At 36.7% G+C, this 20,652-nt stretch overlaps 1 protein-coding gene across 1 annotated transcript in view; it reads left to right on the top strand.

Moving 5' to 3' along the window:
- CHN2 (chimerin 2) overlaps positions 1–20,652 on the top strand; it is a 146,131-nt gene that overhangs the window by 14,869 nt on the left and 110,610 nt on the right. The window lies entirely within an intron of this gene.

A 20,652-nucleotide genomic window follows, 5' to 3' on the forward strand; every position in this document is an offset into this window, starting at 1 on the left:
ACTTTGAAGCCAACAAATTTAATAATCAAGCATACAGTTTAGAAGAGTTTGGGCAAGTATTCATTAAGATTAATGTAAGATCTTGCACACCTATTATTTCTAGTATATTGCGCAAGAGTTAAAGCTCATTTAATCCTGACATGTCTAGATCGGCCAGCCAACCACTGAATTCAGTACTGAACAAGTTGAGTAAATAATCTGATTCATCATAAAGCAGTTTTTTATATCACCTTATTACCTAATAAAATAAAGTATAAGGTTTTTGAATATGACAAGTTTTAAATATATTATCACTCTTGGATTTTTATATAAATTGTATTTTCTTTAAGTAACCAGCTAGCTCTTAACACTATGGTTTCGAATTGTGACCTAGCCTATGGTATATAGAAACAATAATTATAATAGTGTTGATAATTCCAAATTCTTTCACATACACATATTTGATTAAAATATTTAATTAATATTTATCTTCATAATATTTGCAACCTACTCTAATCCTAATGTATCTTGTGAAAAAAGTCTTACTATTATACATAAATAATACAAGTGAATATTTTTTAAAAAAAATCTATATTAAAAGTAGCATTTCTCCTAAGCTAAAGGCCAAAATCAACTGGAAAAAGGTTGCTTTGGCCTGTTATCAAAATGCCAAGAGACTACGGGCAATCTATTCTTCTGCAGGAGAATGCAGAATAAGCTGCTACTATTTAGAAAATGGTTAGTTACTACATGTATTCCACTTTAGTGCTCAGCACAAGATTTTGCATTATTATGCAATTTTAAATTGTATGGGCTGAGACTGTAATTTAAAAACACAAAGAAACAAAATGTGAAACACTTTCATTCATTAAAGGGCCCATGGGAAAATCAGGTACTGGGTGTGCCCTGGATCTATTGTGCTTTCACCAGAGGAACAGGCAGATTATGTTCTAATAATTAGTTGAAAAGAGTGGCTTGCTATACCATAACAAATTTCAACAAATTAAAAAATCAGCCAGTCTCTAAATAAAGATAAAAGTAGCTCCTTTTTGGCATATTTGTGTTACATGTTACAATGGACAGAATTCTCAAAATGTATATTATACTGTATATTATTTAGGGACAGTATAGTAAGTAATTCAGGTAAAGTTATGATGAGATGCTCATCTATTGAATATTTGTTTCATTTATTTAACTTGATAGCGCAGTAAAGTCAGAAAACAGTAGAAACAGTTAAAATAAAAATTAGAGAACTAGATTGAATGTAATGATTAATATTGTGCATTTTGTCCAGAAATAAATTGGTGGCTACTGCAGTACTTTAAGCATTAATGTATGATTTCTTCACATTCAGCAATCTGGTGTGGAATGCATTAGTGTAGGCTTGGAGGTTATAGGTATATGCATCTCTTTATTTGGTGCCCAACAGCTTCTGTGAAGATGATATATTCTTTTAATTCTTTTTATAAAATGAGAATATGTTATATGCAAAGCATTAGTAATTAGTATCATTTTTTAATGAGAAAGTTTCTGGATTTTATATACAATCTATACGCTAATGGTTGCTTATGCGGAAATATGCCACCTATGTGGTAAAACAAAGCTAGCTACAAATTGGGATACTAGAGAGCATCTTGAGATGTAGAGACACTTAAAGAGGGAAAATTCACCAGTTGTCCTGTTCTCGATACAATGGTAGTAATAAATACTTAAGGAAGTTAATAGTAGATTTATAAATACATTTTCACAGGAAACAATGCATCTAATTGCAGACATGTGGCTCTGAATTCTTCAAGCCAGGAGTTACTGTGCAAGTTTTCTGACGTACTATGTGCTATAAAGTTGATGTCAATTCTTAGCAACCACTTACATATATCTCTACAATGGTATTTCCTCAATCTGGATTTCAAGTCTACCAACAGCTTGATCATTGTAGATGACATATTGAATCTGAGGGAGGGGGTCAAACACATCATCAGTTATGAATCCCTGTGCCCATAAATATCCAGCCTACCTTGAATTCATTCTTAACACCTACAAATTTCCTTTCAACGCTAATAGTTTTGTTTTGATTTTTGTATGCTTGTAATAAATCTTTATGCTTAGTTGAACTTTCTAGATCTCCTGATTACCCAAATGCTTGACATTTGTGATTAATTTTACTTGTAGTAAAATTTTACTCCCCCACCCATCCACCCAAAGATGCAACAAAGACAGCAACAAAGTTTACAGATTTTCATTCTTTCATTTAGTTTTAAAGACCATCAAATCTGGTTTGTTTGCCTTAATATAATTCTACATTGTTCAAGATTATGAAAACAGATTGAGCTTTAATCTGAATAGTTCATTCATGTTAGTTATCACTGAAGTGCTCTTTTTTTCATTCATCCTGGTATTTGGAAAACTCATATTGACTAAAATATTGTTAATTAGAAACTTAATACAATATCACTGCATCTCTAATGGCCATTTTTTACCATTTGTTTTCCAATTTAAGGCAAATTGATTTAAATACAATTTTAAGGTAGAGACAGATAGGTTTTCAATTCAAAACAAATATTCTACATTCAAAAAAGGCTCCTTGTTCTTGGGATAGTCTTGGAATGGTTTGGAAAAAAATCTAGCTTGTGCCCATTGTATTTTGGAGGATGATTGGAGATCTTTTATATAGTGACTTTTGAAATAGTCACATCAATTTTAAAAATGGAACTACTGTTGTAGCTTTATTTACTGTTGTGTGCTGTGCTTTAATGAGTTATATTATCCTTTCAGGGATATTTCATTATTTAAATAGAATTACAATAGGCAAACAAAAAAGCAATGGGAGTTAGAGTGATTCCCAAATTTCTGTTTTCCTGGTCGTCATATTCTATAAAATTACTTCATTTGTTTCTGTTAACTTATGACAAAAAGCATCCATAGCAAAAGTATATTATTAAAATTATTTACCAATATATTTTTTTTCATTATTGAAGAGTTTGATATTGAATTTGGATAATTATAGTATCAGTGGCTGTAGAACATCAATCAATAGTAAAATAAAGGCTCCCTTCAGGAAGTAAACATTCTATAAATAGTAATACATAATAAGATGGATTTATTAAAATTGCAGATTGACTATCCTTCGTTCTCTGGGTCTACTTACATATTATTTTCAACTTTTTTGTATTTAGGTTTGCAATCAATTATGAAAACCACAATGAGATTTGTTTACCCTCATAAAATTTTTCAATGATTAATTGAAATGTAGATAGAGTTTAAAAGTTATGATTGTTTTTATAGTAACAATTGGTGGATTAACTTCCTTTCAATGTACTTCGTTTTTTGAAAGAAAATTATTTCCTAATATAGAATTGTTCAGATATGTTAGGCTATAGTTTGCATAATTTCCAGTCAGTGACCACTATGCAGGCTGATTATGAATTATGGAGATAGTAAAATAGTGTATAGTGAAACCATAATATTAAGAAATTCTTAGAGTATACATTTTTAAAGCAGAGCTTTGTTCAGGGATATATTAATTTGTCTTGAATAAATATAATTTCCTGTATTTAAAAATAATAATGTGTTTCTGTTTACAATAATCTTATGAAGAGCACTAAATCTAATTTTATTCCATATATATTGTTTTTTGCATTAATCATATGAAAATAAACATAAACAATTTTCGTGACCCGTCAAAAGCGCGGAGGACAAAATCGCGCTCAACGAAAGCGCGCATGTGACGTCATCACAGCGCGACGAAAAAAATTAAAAATTGAAATAAAATTAAAATTAAAGCAAGCCGATTCACATAAAGGTAAGGGTTAGGTTAAGGGTTAGGGTTAGGGTTAGGTTAAGGGTTAGGGTCAGGTTTACAGCGTTAGCGTTAGGTTTAGCGTTAGGGTAAGGGTTAGCGATAGGTTTTTCGTTACATTAACGGTTAGGTTTAGGGTTAGATTTAGGATTAGGTTAAGGGTTAGGTTTAGGGTTAGGTTTAGGGTTAGGTTTGGGGGGGTTAGGGGAAGGTTTTAGCTTTATTTTTACATTTTTCAATCACAGCGCGATGTTTTCGTCGCGCTGTGATGACGTCAAATGCGCGCTTTCGTCGAGCGCGATTTTGTCCTCCGCGATTTTGAGGTGGAACCAACAATTTTGTCATCTTAACTGATGATCTAGTTGCAGAACCAAAATTTGAGTTCATATGCATTCACATTCTGTATACATATTCCTACTTATTCCTAAATATGTTTTAGAATATTTTAAATGATAACATATTTTATCACTTATATAATTAATTTATAATTTATTCTTTTTTGCCAACTATATACCATATTTTTCAGAGTATAAGACCTCCCCCCACCCAAAAAAAGGTGAAAATCTGGGTGTGTCTTATACACTGAATACAGCATTTTTGGCCTACTGAAACCCTGTCCCCTTTGCAAAAATGGGCATGCAGAGGGTTAGGGAGGCTTGCAAAGGGGCTGGAGAGAGCAAAAATTGGGCTGTTTTTGCTCATTCCCCCCTCCCCCTCAGCTTGTACAGAGTACTCTACAAGCCTCCCAAAGCTCTGCATGCCTTTTTTTTGTGCAAAAAACGGTGCAGAGGTTTTGGGAAGCCTGCAAAGTGCAAAAACTTTTTTTTATTTACCTCTTCAAAATCATGGTGCGTCTTATACTCTGGTGCATTTTATAGTCCCCAAAATACAGCACTTATTCTTTTATTGCCATGAATGCATAATTTAATGTCATTTTTCACACTTACTTGGCACTTCTGACTTTTATTACAGAATCTGCTTTGTGCTACCATTTGAACACATTAACAGATGCTTCTATGCTATTCTTCTATGCTTCTTCATTCCTGAAACTCTTCTTGCTTGTCCTTGTTTCATGGTTTTCGTGAATGTTCTAATTTAGCACTGAAAGCATTGGTTTTTTTCCAGGTTTTATTATATACCAAACAGAATTGTACTTTTAATGGTTAAGTGTAGCAATCTCTTCTTATCATTGCTGTCAGTTTCAGATAATTAGATTGAATAATGAATATTTTGTAGGCATGATTTTTCTACCTACATTAAATTGAACTCTATTCAAAGCATAACTGACACTGAAGCCTATATTTTGTCTTATTTCTTTTATTTTTCCACTATCAAACTTGCTCTTATTTTTCCTAAGAGGTCAGTAGGGGCATGCATAAGCACACCAGCATACCTAACGTCTCTGTCCTAGTGTTTCCATTTATTTGTACCCATCTCCTGTATTCTTATTCATGTTTATTCTTATTCCTGTTATCTTATACATGAATGACAAACGAAGTAAGTAAGTAAGTAAGTATGTATTGGGATCTAGAAGGAGATCCAGTTACAGATCCAAAGATAAGAGAAAGTGTAGATATTGCTATATTTCCACTTCTCATTTAATTATCAAATTCCCACCCCAATTAGCATATCATTAAGCTAAATGAATATCACAGAGATGTCACTGGGAAGATCGCTGCCATCTCGCTCAGATGCAGTTTTCTCATGCATAAGGTGACCATATTTCCAGATTGGTAACGAGGGACACCTTTGACCGGGTGGGGTGGGGCTTGATTAAAAATTTCATATGGAGCAACAAAAATTTTCATACAACGCAAAAATAGTATTGTAATATTTTTTTATTTCAACATAACTACAAATATAAATTGTAACTGTTGCCAAACATCAAAATTTTGATCACGTGACCATGAGGATGCTGCAACGATCACTAAGTGTGAAAATGGTTGCTAAGTGTGAAAAATAGCCATCAGTCACTTTTTTCAATGCCATTGTAACTTTGGTCACTAAACCCATTATACCACCTTTCTTGCCACAGTTCTTAAGTGAATAACTGCAGCTGGTATTTTGTATTTTGGATAGAATCTTTTTTTAAATAGTCTAAGACAATTTAAAAAAAGAATCCACACAGAATAAATTGAAGTAAAACATTTCAAACTATTCCACACAAAATAAATTGAAGTAAAACTATTTTTAAAAATTCTATGCACAATACATTTCAAAGTATTGTGCATAGAATTTTTAAAAAATGTTTATTTCTCCTAGGCGCTGCTTGGAGTGTCCAAGCATGGGTTAACTTTAGCTTGTTGCCCAAGGAACTGAGTTTAATTTTGATTGTAGCTCCGCCTCTTGGTTGCCTCAGAGGCTCAGTTTCAAAAAATGAAGAAGACCAATAGTTCATGACCGAATTAGTCAGAGTCCAAGTCCAAGATATGAAGGTACTGATAATACACCTTGTGGCCCCACCTTAAGGGTGGGTTTGGACACTCCGCAGCACTGAGAGAACGACCATTCAGGTAAGCCAATGGTCTTTCTCCTAGGTGCTGCTTGGAGTGTCCAAGCACGGGACATGCCAAAGCTATGTCGAAGTCGGGAGGGAAGAAGAACTGTCCGGGGCCGTGGTGCTTACCACGACTGTCTGCAAAACTCTTCTCCCAAATGATGCCTCAGTGGAGACGAAAGTGTCAAGTCTGTAGTTACGGATGAAGGGAGGCGGACCAGACCACGTCGCAGCACGGCAAATTTCTTCAATTGGTGTTTGAGTAGCCCAGGCGTCCGAAGTCGCTGCGCTCCTCGTAGAATGTGCTGTGATACGTGGAGAAACCAGTCTGGCCTGAGTCTCGTAAGCCATCTTGATGCTTGCTCTGAGCCAGCATCCAATGGTGGAGGATGTGACTTTCTTCCCCATGGAAGCCGGTTGGAAAGAAACAAATAAGGCTTCCGACTTGCGGAAAAGAGCGGTCTGCTTGATGTAGATGCGCACCACCCGCCGCACGTCCAACTTGTGCCATGTTAGGAGAGCCAAGGTGGCGCAGTGGTTAGAGTGCAGCACTGCAGGCTACTTCAGCTGACTGCAGTTCTGCAGTTCGGCTGTTCAAATCTCACCGGCTGAAGGTTGACTCAACCTTCCATCCTTCCGAGGTGGGTAAAATGAGGACCCAGATTGTTGGGGGCAATATGCCCAGTTCCTTGGGCAGCAAGCTGAAGTTAACCCGTGCTTGGACACTCCACAGTGCCGAGAGAATGACCATTCAGGTAAGCCAATGGTCTTTCAATTTATTTTGGATAGAATCTTTTTTTTAAATAGTCTAAGACAATTTAAAAAAGAATCCACACAGAATAAAACCATTTTAAAAAATCCTATGCACAATAAATAAAATATTATTTTAAAATACATTAAAAAAAATAAAAGAAAAATACCCAGCTCACTTACCAGCAGGCAGGCACTCCAAGTCAATACAGAATGATATAGATGTTAATACAAAGAACTGAGCAAATTAAAATGGTGAAATTAGTCCCAGGAAATATTTTTCAAAGAAAGCTTTTTCCTCCGGGAAATCCAGGAAGGAACAGTCGCTACTTCTCTAGCCAAAGTATTTCATGGAGTTCTATGGTACTGGGTCATCTTTTCTTATAAAAGGAAGTAAAAGGGGTGGGGGTTCTGTTTTCTTGTTTTAACGTTTTAATATCTTGAATGAAAGAACTAAGACATAGAGAGGGGTTAACTTAGACAGATTGTCTTTTGTCTTGCCCCGGTTAGGATTTCTTAAGCAAATCCACTGCGCTTTCAACATGAAGCCAGAAAATCGGGACTTTTTAAAAATGCCGCGGAACACGGGACAAATTGTTAGAAATCGGGACGTCTGGTCTCCTTACTCATGCAGCAATGACAACATTACTCTCACTCTGGTGTGTGTGTGTTGTTATTGTCATGAACTTTTATCATAATTGACCAATTGATCAGAAAATGATTTTTTTGCCATCATATTTGCAAATTATCATTAAATTAAGTAGTTGTTATATTAGGAGTATGTGTATTATAAAGGCTTTGGGTTTTGACTTATTGGAAGTACTAGAAATTGTAATGCAGATACTCGAGGTCACAAATATTTGGATAGAACTGAGACCATGTGCTCTGGGAGCAAGCTTTAGATGCTGTAGTATATGAAAATATTTTTCATCTATAGGTTATATACATGTGCAAGAGCACACTTTAGCCATCATTTTCAAACATTCAATACTAGGCACACAGAATATTGTCTCCTGGCATTATAAAAGTATCAACAAGAGACGGATAGAAGAATCAAGCAACCAGGCCAAACAACTAACATAGCAAGGAAACTATGTTCAATCAGTCATTGCCATTACAGAAAACGAAACTACTTCGCCAGAGAAGCTGCAATTATTATAGAATTTTCTGTTACAAGGCATAGCAACCATTTGATTAGAGAACTCAGTGGAACAGATTCATAAAACAGTATTTCTTAGACATTTTGCTCTCTTCCCACTTTTAAAAATTATGGAGAACCCAAAGAGCCTTTTTTTGTGTGTAGATTGTATTTATCAATGCATGAAACACGTAAAAATAATAATTTTAAACCCATTACATATTAAGATAAAAGAAGTATTTTTCACCCTATTTTAACAAAAAAAGAGAAGAGTGCTATTGTTTTACATTTTTTGCAAAAATATTCAATATCTGGCAAATAATTTTGTTTGCAGACCTCTGAGAGGGTCTTGGAAGGACCCTCAGGCTCCTTTGATCATATTTTAAAGAACATTTGTACAGAGCAGCGATAGGGAACCTTTTTGGCTCATGTGCCATAAGGGGAAACACAGGAGGTCATGTGTGGGCGTGGGCATTTTAACTATTTAACTATTTATAAAACAAAGAATAATTCTTGCCTTTTGGGGGGGAGTGACAAACAACAGTAGATAGAATCAAGTTATTAGTTTAAAAAATAATATCCAAACATAATGATAAAACAATCAGGAAAGACAATGAAACAATAATATCTCAACAAGCCTAGGTGCTATCATTTTTGTACACAGCATTAATAAGTACATCTATGAAGGACCTATGAAAATGTTGATGACTTTGTAGAATGATACCAAGGGTGACGCCTGTTTAGCCTCTGAAAGGAATCTATTCTATATACCAGATAGACAGTGCATCATAAAAGGAAAAACTAAAGTACCAGTAATAAAAAAATGAAGTCAAAGATAGCGCATCCAGGTCAAGGTACTACATGTGGAAACTGCAGGTTAAGCAACATGTTTGAGAAATTTTCATTTATTTATTCTACAATTTATGTTCCATTCCAATTTAGAGAATCTGAGCAGTTCATTATATCTGTATCATAAGATTAAAAACCAAAATTAATTTATATAAGCAACCAATATAACCCAAATATGATCTTATTTGACCCCAAAATCTGAAGATTCATGCTTTTATACTTTTTAACTATACAGTGTAATAAGAACGTATACTTTGTCTATTAAATATCAATCTGTAACAACGTATATATAAACCAGAAACATTTATATCTAAGCAAATCAAATCAGGAGAATTTGGAAGACAGTCTGGAGTAAGTATGCTAGCACTTGAAGAAAGCTAAACTATTTTTTTTTCCTTTTTCCATACTGGAATCTGATCTGAATTATCTAATAATGCATTAGCACATACCGAAGCCATTTCCAGTTGTTTCTAAGTTATGTTAACATTCTGCTCTTATATTTGCATGAAGTCATCCAGTAATAGCACTGTTCTGGTGCTTTCTTTATTATATCCTATCTTAAATATTCCTTTTTTATATTTCTTGGACACTCAAGCCTTCATAGTTTTAAACTTACAGGTAGGACACATGTTTATAAGTGTTTGATAATAAATTAAAATATTTGACAAATTATGAAAGTTTTATCAAAATTTGGTTATTTTTACTGCTTAAAGTCATCCTAATAGAATTTATATTGTAGTTTAAGTCATTATTCCATAGCAGACTGTCATGCGTTTTGAATTTTATTTGCCTATATATACTGTATCGATACAGGTTGACATTTTATCTTTATTTATTTATTTGGTTAATTTATATAGTCTCCCATCCCATACATGGTTTCTGAGTTGTGTGCAAAATTTAGAAAACACAAACAATAACAAAAATAACTTTCTAAAACAACAAAAATGATTTAAAATATTATAATAGAATAGAACAGAACCAAGTAACAGAGTTGAATGCAACCTTGGAGATCTTCTAGTCCAACCCTCTGCTTAGGCAGGAAACCCTATACCATTTCAGATAAATGGTTATCTAATCTCTTATTAAAAACTCCCAGTTTTGGAACATTCACAACTTCTGGAGGCAAGCTGTTCCACTGATTAATTATTCTAACTGTCAGGAAATTTCTCCTCAGTTCTAAGTTGCTTCTCTCCTTGATTAGTTTCTATCCAATGCTTCTTGTTCTACCTTCAGGTGCCTTGGAGAATAGCTTGACTCACTTTTTTTTGTAGCAGCTCCTGAGATATTGGAACACTGCTATCATGTCTCCCCTAGTCCTTCTTTTCATTAAACTAGACATACCCAGTTCCTGCAACCATTCTTCATATGTTTTAGCCTCCAATATCCTAATCATCTTTTTTGCTCTTCTCTGCATTCTTTCTAGAGTCTCAACATCTTTTTTACATTGTAGTGACCAAAACTGGATGCAGTATTTCAAGTATGGCCTTACCACTTATAAAGTGGTATTAACACTTCACATGATCTTGATTCTATCCTTCTATTTATGCAACCTAGAATTGTGTTGGCTTTTTTGGCAGCTGCTGCACACGACTGGTTCATATTTAAATGGTTATTCCCTAGGACTCCAAGATCCCTTTCACAGTTACTACTATTGAGCAAGGTACAGTGATGAGATTCAATTAAATTAACAATTGGTTCTTTGCCCTAATGATTTCTTCCAACAGCCAGTTCACCAAACTGTTCAGAAACTTAACAACCGGTTCTCCCGAAGTGATGCCAACTGGCTGAATCGCACCACTGGCAAGATACCACATATACTGTACCTGTGCATTTATTTTTCTTGCCTAAATGTAGGATCTTACTTTTGCCTCAATGTAGATTAAATTAAATGTAGATTAAATGTAAATTAAAATAACAGAAATAATTTAAAACCATAAACAAGCTAATCCATGCGATACTACACTCAATCTCAGCAATACAATCATTTGCAAGTTCCAGGTCTGTATCACCTAATTCCTGAGCCTGCTGGAAAAGCTATTTTTTCTTCCCCAAATCTGGTGCCAATCTGACCAGGGGGTGGGGAATGATATCCCAACGGGCAGGTGCTGCAACAGAAAAAGCCCTCCTCTTGTGACATTCCTTCATAGATGGGCCCCAATATGCTTCTTGCCAGACCTGAGGGATGAGTAAATTTGATTTAATAAGCCTTTGCTTATTATAATAGTACCTGAGGTTCTGCTGTCTTATTCATAATTACACTGCACAGATAAATTTTTAGATTTTATTCTTTGATTTAGCTATTTTATTATTTCCTGACATTTTGCCAGCAGCATGTACTTGTACATTTGTTTCCTTTCTTTGTACAATATGTTATGTGGCATCTGGTTGTGACAGCTGATGGATATACAGAGTCAAAGACAAACTAGCAGATGTGCTTTGTTTCTGTTCTGGTGATAGAAGCAGGAGATCAAAGGTGCTGAGAACACATAACTCCTCCTTGTGAGGGCTGTGGAGACATTTCATAGCCACTTGTCTCTAACTCTCTGTGTAGTCAAACTGTCAAGTGTTGAGGGAAATGTGATCCAGATGTTCAGGTACTTAATCTAATACTACAAATTGCACAATACAAAATAAAGAAAACACACCATACCACATCCTTTAATTATGTACAATATTTACATTTCATTCTTCTATATTTTAAAAGTATCTCTTTGATCTGGATGTTATCACCAAGTATTAAAATATTATTCTTTATTTCTTTTTCTTCAAAATATAAATAGTTTTCTGAATGTTACAAAAAACACAAAATGAAAATAAAATCCCCCAAAAGGGTCAATATATTCTGGCCCTACAAATGGAATTCCAACCATGAAAAAGAATATTATGGCTGTAATGTTGCATATTTATATTGCTTCCTAGCATGGAAACATAACCCTTCTGTACAGGGATATGACAAACCTGCTTTTACAGGAATACTAGACTGCTCCATTTTTTTTTTTTGTATGAATCATGATGACCCAATAGTTCTGGTAATATGGCAGTTTTCAAGAAAAAATATTTTTTTCAGAATAGGAAATAATGTATAATGTTCCAATGTACTTTGGTTATGGAATGATTGTTTTCTTTTTTTGATGAACATTTGGTATGTTCAGGAGACCTTTCTCCTGCATGACTCTCATTCTGCAAATTGCCTCTGTTGTTGTGGTGGTTGTTATGGTTCTTCTCCTTCTCCTCCTTCTCCTTCTCCTCCTTCTCTTTCTCCTCCTCCTCCTCCTTCTCCTCCTCCTCCTTCTTCTTCTCCTTCTCCTTCTCCTCCTCCTCCTCCTCCTCCTCCTCCTCCTCCTCCTCCTCCTCCTCCCCCTCCTCATTACTTTTGCTTTAGTGGCTTAGAATTATGGAAACAATAGACAAACTTTGTAATTAGGAAGACAGTGAAAATGCAGATTAATACTGAAACAAAAGTATATAAGTATTTAAGCCATTCCTCACTATCAGAAACAGATCATAACAGAAGAAAATATCATTAACACTATAGGTTCTTGAAGACTGCAATAAAGTCCAAAGTTCTCTTGCTTAATAGTTGTTAAGTGAGTGTTGCCCAATTAATGACCTTGCTTGCCACATTTGTGAAATGTATTTGGCTTCCCATTGATTCTGCTTGTCACAAAAGGTAACTTTCAAGGGTGGCCCTGGGACACTTCAAATGTTATAAATACATGTCTGTTGCCAAGCATCAAAATTTTGATCATGTCACTATAGGTATGTCACAACAGTTGTAAGTGTGAAAAACATAAGTCACTTTTTCCAGGACTGTTGTAACTTCAAATGGTAATTAAACGAAAGGTGATAAAGTCAAGGGTTACATCTTATTGCAGACAAATATAATTCTGGAATTCCAGAGTCCAGAGAGTAAGAGATGGTCAGAAAAATCCCTCAGAATGAACTTTACTTAGAAGTGCACAGGAATGCATTTGCAATCAACCTGCCCCCACTGGAAATTTTCTGAAGAAAATATATGATTCTCAAAGCCTCATGCATTTAATTGATACAAAGATTATCTTGCATGATTCATTTTGCAGACAAGAAAGATCTCCCATTATAATTATATAACATGCCAATCTTGGACCTGTAACTGGTCTATGCTATAGTGTCAGCAGAAAAATCTAGTAAAAGAAGGATCTTAACAAAATCAAATATACTAGCCAAGGAAACATTTGAAAGACAGATAGTCCTTGAGTTACAACCACAATTGAACCCAAAATTCATGTTGCTAAGAAACTCGTTAAGAGAGTTTCCCCAATTTACAACTTTTCTTGCTACAGTTTTTAAGTGAATCGTTGCCTTTGTTAAGTTACTAACATGGTATATGAAGTGAATCTGGATTTGCCGTTGACTTGCTTATCAGAAGGTCACAAAAGCTGATCACATGACCCCAAGCACTGCAACTAACTTTTGTAAATATGAATTAGTTGCCAAACATCTGAATTTTGATCATGTGACCATGGGGATGCTGCAACACTCATAAGTGTGAAAAATGGTCATAAGCCACTTTTTTCTGTGACGTTGTAACTTTGAATGATCACTAAGTGAACTGTTGTAAGTCAAAAACTACCTTCAGGCCTAGTCCAGGCAATCATTAGAAGTCAAAAACTGACTTGCAAGCACACAAATGCATTGTACGTTAACAAAATTATAGATGAAGGCTAGAACTATACTTTGTATAACCTCTTAACATGAGTGCAAAATTATAAAATATAGTAAGAGTGCTTAGTTCTACTTCAGAAACATTAAATATTTAATGATAAGTTTACATGATTTTAGAATGAAATTGATTAACCTACCAGAAATCTTGAAATTCTAAACAGTTGGACATACTTAACTATGTCCTCTTGTTATTTGCAATTCCGAACTTAAGATTGTCAGGAAATAGCAGAGTTTACTCCCATATCACCTGAAGCTCCTTTTCACTTCAAGTTTTCATCCTGTTTTTTTAAACAAAGAGGTAATTATTAAGCATATTTTCAATATATTTAGGACCTTTGTCAAAGCCCTACTGCCCTTTGAGAAATCAGTGTTTAGGTTATATTTCCCTCTTCTTAAATTTCCCAATTCATATGTAGCTTTTTTTTCTTTTCAAAGACTTGATTTAAAAAAATGGACTTTCTAGCACTAGGTATACACACTCACACAAACACACATAGAGAAGCATATTTCTTCCTTCACCCTTTGTTTACCAAACATCTACTACTATGGCCTACCAAAAGAGTAAAAATACTGTAGTTTTCAGGGGCCCAAAGCAGGAATTTTATTTTTGTGGGTGGAGGTAGGGAAGCTGAAACAATGCTTCTTTTATCAAACTGCCATTGATAAATTGGTACATAAAATCTACTGGGGCAAAGATTTTATTCAGATAATCTAATTTTTAAATTACCCATCCTTAAAAGACAATAAATACAATCATTTAATGCTTTCTCATGTTTTTTTTAATAATTTGCCCTATTAATTATATCATTGTAGTAAGTTGTCCTCACTTATTTTCACTTGCATAATTTCTTGCTGTTCTATATAGATCTCATTGTTTTCCTTTAAAAAAAATATCTTTGTAATATCTGTAGAGCCCTTGTTACTCTCGGAGCTTGGTTATTTGTTTGTGGACATTTCTTTACCTGACTAGGTAACATTATCAGGACTTGTGAATGTGGATATTGTTCCTGTTTGTATACAATACTTACCATTAGAGTTTGTGGGAGTGTAAGGGTTTTTTTCCCTTTAGAACTCTTGCTTAGAATATTGTGTTTAACTGGATTGTTTGGTATTCATCCCTGCTTATCTAAGTATTAGTTACTGGAAAGGCTGTGTGCTGTACTTTTTTGTATCTTTCAAAATATAAAAAATATAGAACTTATTTATTTTGAAGTAAGCTTTCTTTGAACTCCCAATGCTTTTCATTTTTATAACTCTGGGCTGTTCTGAGCAGGAGCTGCATTTGGCGTTGACTAGCCCACAGACAACTACATTTCAAGAAGTACTCTGTAAAATCAGATCAAGAACTAACTTTCATTTCATTTACATGTGCTTTTAATTAAAAATTATAGTTAATGAAATTATTTTTAATAATTTCCTCTCCTGTAATTTTAAAAACTAATTTAGCAACGACTTTGGAGATCTATGAAGCCAAAGCCAGTGCTTTAAAGACCGCATTTAGCCATATACGTCAACTGCTCCCCTTTTGCTACAAAATACTGAGAGCTTTGTGTGTTATTGAGAGAGTCCCTGTCAGTTTCCAGTAAAACCAGTATTTAATTTGAGTCCATTATTTGCCTTTTGATGTTGACATTAAATAATCATAATATAACTACACTGATTGTGAAATTACTATGCATAAAACTATACATTCAAAGAATTTATGCAGTAAATGCAAAAATGACTGGTATGTTGATGAAGATTCTCAATCATCCATTATCTTTGCTTTCTTTTGACATGGTTGTTCTATTTCTATTTGCAGACCTTTGTATTTTATTATTTTCTCCAGTTGTTTCTGTTCTATTCTGCTGTCTTCGGGCTTTTTTCTCTTTCTTATCAATGTGGCAGGTGCATAGCTTTTTCATTTTCTATAACTTTGCCTCTTTTGTGATCCCACCAGTTCTCGCTTGCAAGCAAATGGCATTTCTTGCTCATATTCCAGTGCACCGTTGTTGCTACTTTGTCTTGTTTGTAATCAGTTTCACATAAATTAACATAAATTTCTCCAGCTTCTTTGCAAAGGGAGACTTTATTGTCTGTTGCTGTCTTCTCAATTAGGGTTTTATGTGCCTTGGCTCTTAAGACTTTAGGTTTAATGCAGACAGAATTAGGCCCTCTGTCTCTTTCTCTAATTCTCCTGCTCATAGCCATTGCCAGGTCTCATTATCTGCTATGTCTCCTATTTCTTTTAATGTACTGGTCTGCACAGTTTAGGAAGGCCAGACTATTTTCCTTAACATTTCCCTATGTGAACTTAATATATCTGTCCAGAGAGTTGATATGTTTGGTGAAGGCTTCCCCTTCCTGTATATTTTTAATCTTGACCCAAGTATTATCCACATACCTATACCAGTGAGTGGGTAGAATTCCTGTGAAGGAATTTAGGGTTTTGGTTTCTATCTCTCCTATGTAGAGATTGAACACAATGGGAGACAAAAGTGAACCCATGGTGGCGTGGCACAGCCAGCTTTCCTGGACTGTGCAATACACACTGAGGAAGACAAATCCCTTAACATTGAAGTTTACAGAAATCTCTCTTCAAAAAATGGTGATGGGTTTTTGTGTCAGTTGTACAATACAATACAATAGCAAAGTTGGAAGGGACCTTGGAAGTCTTCTAATCCAATCCCCTGCCTAGGCAGGAAACCCTATACCGTTTCAGACAAATGGCTATCCAACATCTTCTTAAAGACTTCCAGTGTTGGGGCATTCACAACTTCTGGAGGCAAGCTGTTCCACTGATTAATTGTTCTAACTGTCAGGAAATTTCTCCTCAGTTCTGTTGCTTCTCTTCTTGATTAGTTTCCACCCATTACTTCTTGTTCTACACTCAGGTGCCTTGGAGAATAGTTTGACTCCCTCTTCTTTGTGGCAACTCTGAGATATTGGAACACTGCTATCATGTCTCCCCTAGTCCTTCTTCTCCCTCTCTCTCTCTCTCTCCCTCCCTCCCCCCTCTCTCACACAAACACACATAGACACACACCACACATACACACACACACACACACACACTGAGATCAGTATTTACATTTTGATTTCACCACCTACATAGAGCACAAAATGATCAGAACCATACACCACCAGACTGAAGGTTTGCCTAACAGGAAAGACAGAAAATAAAAAGAACTAAACACAAAGAAGCCCTCAGAACTTGTGGCTATCCCAACTGGGCCTTCATCAAATTTAGAGAAAGATCCAGCAGAAGCTCATCCATGACAGGCAAAGATAGAACAACAAATGAAGCAACATTGTCATTTCATACATTGCAGGAATATCTGAAAAGCTCAGAAGCATTTTCCACCACAAAACATACATGCACACTTTAAATCCAAGAATACACTATGGCAAAAACTTGTCGGCCCAAGGATAAAACATCCAGACTCAAACTTTGCTACGTGATATATACAGTACAATTCAGTTGAACATGCAGAACCATACACTGGAGAAATAAAACATCTCCTTCTCAAATGCATAGTATAACATAGGAAAATAAAGTCCATCACGACAAAATTTAGCAGTCCACCTGCATTTGAAAGACAAAGGTCACACTTTTGAAGACATTCTGGACAGAGAGGACTGTTAATTTGAAAGAAAGGTAAAAAAGACAATCTATGTTAAAATTGAACAGCCCTTTCTCAACAGAGGGGGAAGGATATGACACCACCTACCTCCTGTTTACAACTCAGTCCTTTCAAGAGTTCCAAGAAGGTTCCACACCCATTTGCATTCTGATTCAGGTGACCGTGAGGGTAAAGTTAAATCTTGAAGTGGCTTCAACAACTGTCAGAGAGCTAATGACAGAGTGCTAATGATCAAATGACTGCAATGAATATAAAACTTAAGAAGCTTATTGGGTAAAGAGTGAAACATTTTCAAAGAAAAAATCCAAATCCCTTTTGAAAAGCACCTTTGGGACAACCATGACCTGGATGACTGAGAATCTCCATAGATATTAGATTCCTTCAGTTTTCACATTTTTCTCCTGTTGATAGTGAGGAGGGCATATCTAGTCTAAACTCCATTGCAATTTGTTGGTTGTATATGTGGACTGTGATGACCAGGGATTTCTATTTTAGACAGTGTTTTCTCATAAGCTTCAGATAATCTATGTAAAGTCTCCAGATGTTTCTGATTGCCAGGGCCTGACTTGTTTAATATTGAGGGGAATCAATGCAATAAACAACAGTAGTGGTGATAGTGAGTCATTTTGAAAAAATCCTGTGTTGATAATAACATCTCCCAATTCATCACCATTGATCAGGAACTATGTATTCCATTGTGCTTTCAATATTTGTACAAAGTTGCTTGTCTCAACAATTCCTATTATTTCTAAGCATTTGATTATCCAATTATGTGGCAAAGAGTTGAATGTATTTTTATAATCAATCCACACCATGTTCAAGTTCCTTCTCTTGCAGTTTTCCAGAATCATCTTTTCAAATAACAGCTAACCTTCTGGGTGGTTTCCTTTCTGCTCAAGTGGAAAGAGCGGATGATATTGGACTGGGAACAGAGGGCTGCTGGCCGACCCTTCCTCAGCCAGATGTTTACCTGACTTGCAATAAAAAGCTGTTGTTACTGAAGCCTTTGTGTGCCTTTCTTTACCCGATCTAACACTGGGGATGAGGATGGGATTGGAAGGCAACTAGGCAGACAAAAAGAGCAAAAGTGATCCTGCAAGTACATCCAGCCCGGAGCATCCTGTGTGGCATTGAACAAGCCATCGCTGAATGATGAAATTGAAGCAGGATGGCTATGCACGCCCCACCAATTCCGTATGATCTAGCCACCGAGCACTGGGAATCGTACATGTTATGATTCAAGTGTTTCCTTGAGGCAAACGATCTCACGAGCATTCCAGAAGCCCATAAGAAGAACATGTTCCTCGGTTACTGTGGCTGGGAAGTGTTTGAAACAGCTAAAATCCTCTCGGAACTGACCCCGCTCCAAGCGGTATCCTGGTCTGCACTACAACACACGCTGAAGACCCACTACGTGCCCAAGTCGTCTAAGTACGTTCACTGGAACGGATTTAACATCCGAAACCAGATGGAGGGCGAATCTATCAACGAGTATGTCGCAGCACTCCAGAAAGCCACAGTGTACTGTGAGTTCCGAGACCTGGATGAGCTTATTCTGGACCGCATAATTTGCGGTGTGTGAGAAATTACCTTACAGAGGAGGCTACTCGCTAAATCTAACCTCTCTCTGCAGATTGCACTAGATGAGGCTAGGGCATCCGAATCAGCCGCCAAATCAAGGGAGATCCTACAGCGCCCAAGCATACCTCAAGATGCGTGGAAAAGTACCCGCATACATTGTGAGATGGCCGAGCCTGAGGGCTCTGAAAGCGAGGAGGACGACAGTTACCGCATGCACAGAAGCCACATCAAGCTGGTGCAAAAATTCAATTAACAATTTCCGCACTGCACCAGCTATGGCGAAGACCATGCCCGACCATCCTGCCGTTTCCGTGATGCAACTTGCCAGTGGTACGAGCAGAAGAGGCACATCGCCAAGGTGTGGCACAGCTATTTTCCTACCACCAGCAGACAGCCCAAAAATAAACATAGCCATCAACAGAGGCCCAAACCAGGGGCCTGGAGAAGTATCCATGGCAGTCTGAAGGTGACGACAGAGTCACCAATCATATGTCTGTTAAACAAATCCATTCTGGGCACTCCAAAAAGCTGAATGTCAGTGTCCCAGTTAGACAAATCTGCTCCAGGCTCCCCAAAAAGCTGAAAGTCACTGTCCTCATCGAGGACTCTCCATGCGAGATGAAGATCGACACCGGGTCATCACTGACCATAATACCATGGTCAGTCCTCAAGCAAGCAATCCCAAAGCTACAGAAGCGGCACCTCTGAAACCCTGATGTCCGCCTGCACGATTACCAGGGAAACCAGGTCCCCATCGTGGGCCAAGGCACCTTCCAGGTGAACTACAAATACTTCTGTGAAAACTTCCCCATGACAGTGGTCAGTGGCAACCTTCAGAGCCTCCTGGAGCTGGATTGGTTCCAAGCTTTGGGGATGGAAGTGATTGGAATCAACTCCGCGCAGGATGATGGCGCTGAAGCCATATTTAAGGGATTCGAGGACATTTTTGGCACTGGTCTGGGTAAGTACAAGGGAACCCCAATTTCCTTTAGTTTGGACCCCACTATAGCCCCAATTAGGCTAAAACCTAGGAGAGTATCTTTCGCTCTCCATCCTAAAATTGAGAAAGAAATTGACAAGCTCGTGAGCCAGGGCATCCTAGAGCCAGTCAATCACGCATGCTGGGAGATGCCTATTGTGACACTTGTCAAATATGACGGGTCTGTCTGCATCTGCACGGATTATAAGTGCACAATTAATAAAGCGTTACAGCAAAGCGCCTACCCTGTACCCATTGTACAGCACCTACTACATTTGCTCAGCCCAGGGAAAGTTTTTGCAAAATTGTATATGGTGCAGGAATACCAACAATTGCCAGTAGATGGCACTACCGCGGAGGCCCAAACCATTGTGACGCACAGGGCTACATTCAAATGCCACCGCCTGCAATTCGGAGTTAGTATCACCCCTGGACTGTTCCAAAGCATCATGGAATGACTTTTGCAGGGGATTCCAGGAGTCGTCCTCTATTTCGGCAACATCTTGGTATCGGCTGCAAATGAGGCGCAACTTTTAAAATGCATACGAACAGTTTTGGTCAGAATTAGAGACAAGGGTCTCCGCCTCAAAAAAGAAAAATGTCAGATTAATGTATCAAAGGTTGAATTCCTAGGGTACCTGATCAAAGGGTCTGGAATCCACCCGACCTCACCAAAAAATTAAAGCTATTCAGGATGCTCCCACACTTCGCAATCAGACCAAACTGCAAGCGTTCCTCGGGCTCCTTAATTTCTAC

The sequence above is a fragment of the Thamnophis sirtalis genome, unplaced genomic scaffold (assembly GCF_051295495.1).
Source record: "Thamnophis sirtalis isolate CommonGarterSnake01/CBP01778 unplaced genomic scaffold, rThaSir2_p1.2 scaffold_4, whole genome shotgun sequence".
In the NCBI taxonomy this organism is placed as follows: Eukaryota; Metazoa; Chordata; class Lepidosauria; order Squamata; family Natricidae; genus Thamnophis; species Thamnophis sirtalis.